Below are 6,000 nucleotides of genomic sequence, written 5' to 3'. Positions count from 1 at the left end.
TCCCATCTACAGAGTTTGTCCATTGAACAATGACCCCAAGAAATCTAGGTGTCTTCCTCCAAAAATCTTTGAATCAGAGGGGACTGAACTGTTTCGTTTTAGCTAACCAGGGCATGAATTAAGTATGTCGGACTGGAATAGAGTAAAAATGAACTGCAGAGAGCAATGCCTGTAGGAATAGATTTCATTTGGCCTGCTTGCTACCTGTGAGACAGGGATCCCTGTAAAAAAGGCAGGACAAACCTGCTCTGATAAATATGACCAGGTGAAATAACTTATTACTCAGCCTGTCATCTAGTTCAGTGAGTCACGTGGTATCTCTAGAAAGTTGGTAACACCCCAGAAGTCACTAACTTAATACATGCTTAACTGAGGTCTTGTCTCATATTTAATAGCAACTCCAACTGGGCTTGCATGACAATCTAGAGAAGGGTGGGGTTTGCCAACATGGGCCTGAATAGAGCACTAACAACCCTTTAGTATCCAAGATGCCTAAGGAAAAAGTCAGCAGAGCATTTGTATTTGTAGCCAAGGCTTATTTGCAAAAAGTTATAGAAATGTGATAAACAAGACACCATGCTACAGTTGTATTGGCTAAAAAGCAGGAACCCAGGCTGAGGGCAAAAGATGGACACAGAGAGATGGTGAGGATGCCCTGAGCAGGATGGCTTCCATCTGAGGACAACATTCAGAAGATGCTGTGAGCTCCAAATGCCCAGCTTCAGAGACAAAGACTGTCTTGAGGGTGTCTGGATAAACACTGCTAAGCTATCAGGATGCTTTATCTCCTCGGAGGGAGGGAGCCCAAATGCTGCAGTGTTGCTGGCAGCCAGCATAACATGTGCTGTGTGACATGAAATATTTAAGCACACATGGGCTTTGTGGTGTTTCGTGCCAATCTGCAAAGTATCAGTGTGGTGACTTGTGCTGCCAGGAGCTGGTTTAAGGAGAGGAGTTCCCCGGTGGGCATAACCTAGCTGCCGTCCTACACGGGGCACGTGGCTGAAAGGTACGACTCAGCTATGGGGAAACCCTGAAGTGTCACACTGTACTTCTAAAAAGATAAATAAACGTATCCGCTCCATCTCTGTCTTCCAGAGTCCTGCTCCTGCTCCTTCTCCTTCTCTAGCTATACACCTGAGGAAACAGAAATACTCTCCAAGTTCCCCAACTTGCCCCAGCTGTGCAGAGCAGTGGCTGTGACAGGGGAGGAGTGCAGCATGTAAGGGCTATGTCCTGTGCCCATGGACTGCCCTTCCCTCTGGATGGGACTTCTCCCCCATGTGCAGAAGTGACTCCTGGTGAGGCAGTCATCCAGCTGCTTCAGGTGACGCACATGTGCCCACTTGACTCTCTCCTGGAAAACCTCACACCTTCCTTGAAGGTTGCTCACACCCATCCATATACATACACATGTAAACAGCATGATACCACATTAACACAGTTGAGACCTATGATAATGGCAACAAAACATGAAAGCTTCTCCCCTCATCCTTGTTTTTCTGGTTTGAAAGAGCAGGGTATGAGCCCCCGAGTAGATGGGAGAGGGGTAGGTGCTCCTTCTGACAACTTAGTAGCCCTGCTCGAGCACCGCCTGGCCCAGCTCTGGCAAGGCAGCTGCACTGCAACTGCTTGTATGCAACTCAAGAGCTTCAGGTCACTTCAGACCCGAGGTGGCATTTAGTGTCGCTGGTGATTGTTACTTCCTTGCACAAAACAAACAAAAAGTCCTGCTGCACCAGCACAGTCACCTGCTGTGGTTTACCCAGGGGAAAGGAGTGGGCAGTGGTGGCCTGGCTGATGCAAGAGAGCGCTCCGTGCCTTTTGGGGAGATTAGGGACATTCAAAGCCTTTCAGAGCGCACATTAGCCAGTTTTCCTCTCCCATATGTGTACGCTCCACCCTAAACATGGGAACTGTCTCCCTGCTGGTCTTGTGGAAGGAGGCAAATGGGAGTCCTTGTAGGTGTGTGACTTGAAGTGCACAGGAGAGGGACATGCTGATGTCCCTTCAAGGCCTCCCAGGCCAACTGGGAGCGGGAGTAGAAGGGGCTGGGAGTGGGGAGGGGGAATTACCCACTGAAGATGACCGGGAGCTGTAAGGGCACAAACCAGTGCCCCAAGCTTTTTGCAGATGGCATCCTCCGCTCTGAACACCAAGAGCTTGCGAAGCGGACGGAGGTAAATGCCATTTGCAGAAGAGACGGGATTTTTTCGCCTTGTTGCAGGCAGGACCAGCTGCGTTCCAAACCCGTGACTGCAGCAGCCATGACCCCTCTGAAGGGAAATCTGAGCCCGCAAGCAGTTGTGCTGGGGAGGGCTATGCTCTCACGTTTCTCTGTTTTGTTTTGGAGCCTCTGATAAGTAGTGGGCTTGCTTTTTTCCTTCCTTTCTTTTCTTTCTTTCTCTCTCTTTTTTCCCCTGAACGTATTTCCACAGCCTCAAGGAAGGAATTTAAAAAAAAAGTGGTTCTGGAATGGGAACAAGTATGTTTCAAATTACAGAAAGGATGTGAAAGGTTCAAGAATTTGAGCCCTGACTCCGCCTGTGTCTGTCTCCACCCCCCCAGAGAGCGGCTCGCATTGTGGCTGTTCCCCTGCGCTGCACAATGATGTGGCAGCGGGGCCAGCCCGCCCGGGGCCGCCGAGGGCGCGCTCTGCCAGGGAGCGGCCTGGCCGAGCCCCGGCCCTGCCGGCCGCTGGCGCTGCCCGCCTGCTGCCCGGCCCGGGCCGCCCGCACCGCGCCGCCTCACGACCCTGCAGCCTGGCTGGCTTTCCGAGGGTTTCAGCAAACCTTTTCTCAGCGCGCAGTTTGTTTTGAGCGTGGGGGTTTTTTGTCTCCTAGGGTGTGTATGTGTGTCTGTGTGTGTGTGTGTGTCTGTGTGTGCGTGCGTGCAGGACGTTTTCCTTCCAGTGGTTAAGCTCCGTCCCAGGAATGTGCTGAGACCACTTGTGAGAGCGGAGCGCCCTCTGCTAGGCGGAAAGGGAGGAAGAGCAGGCGACGGTGCAGCTCTACGGTGGAGAAGCAAGTTTGTTGCTGCTGCTGCTAAGGCGTAGGTCCTCCTTAGGCGCTTGCACGCTGAGAGAAGCCAGCGCATGGTGCATCGACGCAGCAGTGCCCTCACGGTGGCTCAAGGGGAGGGCTGGTAGCTAGGCTGAAAGCCGTACACCACCGGTAAGCCTCTGATGCTAACTGCCTTGCTTGGACTTCTTAGCACACGTACCCAGTGTAACTGGCTCCCATACCAGCTCCACAAAGATAAGGTGGGGAGAAACCACTGGCAAAGAGGACTGTTGAGATGGTTTGATCTTCCCTTACTGGGACAGATCATGATTGGCTCTGGTCTCAGTCCCTTATGGAGGACCGTAGAGACCTTCTCCGTCATAGGAACACTTTATGCTATGACCCCAAATGCAAACATAGACCATCAGGGAATGCACAGACTCAATTTCCTGGAAGGAGGATCCTGTGACTGAGGTTATACGGCAGGACATTATTTCCTTGTCCTCCCGTGACATGATCAGATACCTTCTTCCCGTGAGACTGTGAAAGCTAGCATATTTGTCCTTTGAGAGAGGCACAGCTAATAGCAAGTCAATGGAGGAACTAAGGTCCTCATGAAGTGGCTGGAGCAGAGAAGGCTACCAGAGCAATCTGTCCAGCCTGCAGCGTGTGTCCGGCTGCCATCTCAGCAGCCTGCAAGAAAGAGGGTGGCAAGGAATGAACTATGGGTTGATTGCATTCTTCTGGTGGGCCAAATTCAGAATGCAATCCTTTGGCTGGGCTCTCTGGGTTAAGAAACTATGAAATAGCTTCAGTATTGTTGATAGATAAGGAGACACCCACATAAGAAGAAAAGAACAACTATAACATACATTTTCAAGAACTGAGATGTCCATTATGATCTTGACCTTTCCCAGTGTTTTGTAAAAACCATTAGCATCAGTCAAGTGACCCGAATCTGCTGCCTCATGCTGAAACAACTAAATTTTGTCTTTGCAAACTTTCACTCCATCATCTCTTGAGATTCAATAACGTTGCTGTGACAGATCCAGGTGAGGTTTTACTCAGTGAATAAATGGACAGAGGACTTAAGCATCTCAGTTGCACTGACCAGTGCATTGTGCATGGCATGCTCCCAGTCCCGTGATGCTTGATTTCATGCATGGCTGCAGGATGCCCCTTTGCATAAGACATATGTCCACTGATATACACTGAACACCTTTTGATATACTAATTATATGGATGGGAGGCCACTGGAACAAAGAACTACTGATGCAAGTTTAAAAGATGAAGACTAGTATCAGTGTACTCACTTAGGCAGCCCGTGAGACTTCTCCTTTGAAAGTAAAGCCAAAATCCTTTAGGCCAGTTGAGCTAGACAGATCAAAGATCTTCAACGTGAACAAGCTGAGATAGTTTGGCATATAACATTAGTCTTTATACTTACTCTGAGATATCCAGAGCTTCTGACTAGCGATGTCTTTTTTAATGCAATGGTATGTTGTTGTAAGTGTTGTGGTGGTGCCTAGGAAATCAGTCTGAATTGGGTCTCATTCTGCTGGATGAGATCCACAACAAAAAGATGATTTCCCCTGCAAGAGATCCAAAGGTTCATCTAAACTAGCTAACACATTAAATACTCTGGTGTGCATGCTGTGTTTTCAAAACATGTTACTTAAACAGTGTTATTTTGTTTCTAATATTGAAGAGATCTGACAATGTCACTCGGCTGTGTCACTCTCACAAGCCATGGAAGATGCAGAGATTATGTTTAGCCAGCTTTCTGCACTGTCTAATTTTGTGCTGGCAGGCTGAATTCCTGAGGTATGTTAGATGAGTCTCAGAGCTGCCTTAATTTATGCTGGCCAAACCATTTCCTTCTGCAGCATTTCACAGGTGTGGGATCAGCAGAGCAATTCATGTTCCACTCCCTGACCGCCCCTGCTCAGTATCTACCACAGTTTATCCCTGAATTCCCAGCAAGGGGACAAATGCTGCCACCAAGCTTAAAAAAGCTTTATTGATCTGAGAGTGCTCAGAGAGACTCGGCAACAATACAAACTGCAACTACATCCCTCCACCACACTGCTTGCATGTGAATTTGGAGAACTAAAATTTCCACTAGCACTCCCAGGGTTTTTGCTAGTATTTTAATTGCATCAGGCCACGTAGTAGGATGGAAGGTTGCATCTAGTTCCTTCCCAGAGATCCAATCTCTTTTCATCTTGTGTTTGGCAAAGTAGATAATTTTTATTTATCAAGCCCTTCTGGAATGGAAATTTCAGCTCAAACTCTTCAGCTGAAAGAAACCATCCAATCTCCCTGTAGGTTTCTCCTGGGTAAAGGTACAATCTAGCTGCCACATTATTGTTGAGTCTGGAGTTTAAGTGGACACTCAAATAAATAAAAGCCACACCTGCCGCAGGCCAGTACTGGTCTCTATTTGATTATGATGTTTTCTTACAGAAGATTTTTGATGGCTGTAGCTAATCTAGAATCTTAAGGGTGATAATTGGACAAATCAGTTTAGCTGGGAAGCTGATTCTGTGCAAACTTAAGCAGAATAGTAATGTGTGACTAACACACAACAGCACTCTGCATGAGAGAAAGATGCCTGTGTAACATATGCAACACAAATCCAAGAGACTGTGGGAAGAAAAGACAAAGATATTTAACAGTATATACATGCTAATCCTCCACTCCAAAGTGCACCCTTTTCTGCAGAACACAGTCCTGTAGGGACGGTGAAGCATGACCTTTGCTCTCTGCCATCAGGTACCCTGAGATCCCATTGTCCTCTCTTAAATGTTTTCCAGTCTGGAAACAAATGAGAAACTTCTCACCCCTGATCCAGCTTAACTGACTCATAGAGCATCTGCCTGCTGATAAGCCAAAAGGCTCGTTTTTGAGGAAAGCCTGGGATGTTGTAAATCTTGTTCTCTGTCAGGTAACAATAGTTGCTGGTCATGCCAAAAAACTCCACTATTTTTTTGTGCAA

At 47.9% G+C, this 6,000-nt stretch overlaps 1 protein-coding gene across 1 annotated transcript in view; it reads left to right on the top strand.

Annotated features, from left to right (window-relative positions):
• Positions 1-2,629: 2,629 nt before the first annotated feature.
• Positions 2,630-6,000, top strand: part of ANGEL1 (angel homolog 1) — a 59,201-nt gene continuing 55,830 nt past the window's right edge. Inside the window, exon 1 of the mRNA XM_072864338.1 lies at positions 2,630-3,173. The gene's annotated coding sequence lies outside the window, so the exon portion shown is untranslated. The remainder of the gene's footprint in view (positions 3,174-6,000) is intronic.

Source organism: Ciconia boyciana, chromosome 6, assembly GCF_034638445.1.
Source record: "Ciconia boyciana chromosome 6, ASM3463844v1, whole genome shotgun sequence".
NCBI classification, from domain to species: domain Eukaryota; kingdom Metazoa; phylum Chordata; class Aves; order Ciconiiformes; family Ciconiidae; genus Ciconia; species Ciconia boyciana.
The sequence above is the reverse complement of the archived record's forward strand: the minus strand, read 5'-3'. Positions and strand labels throughout refer to the sequence as shown.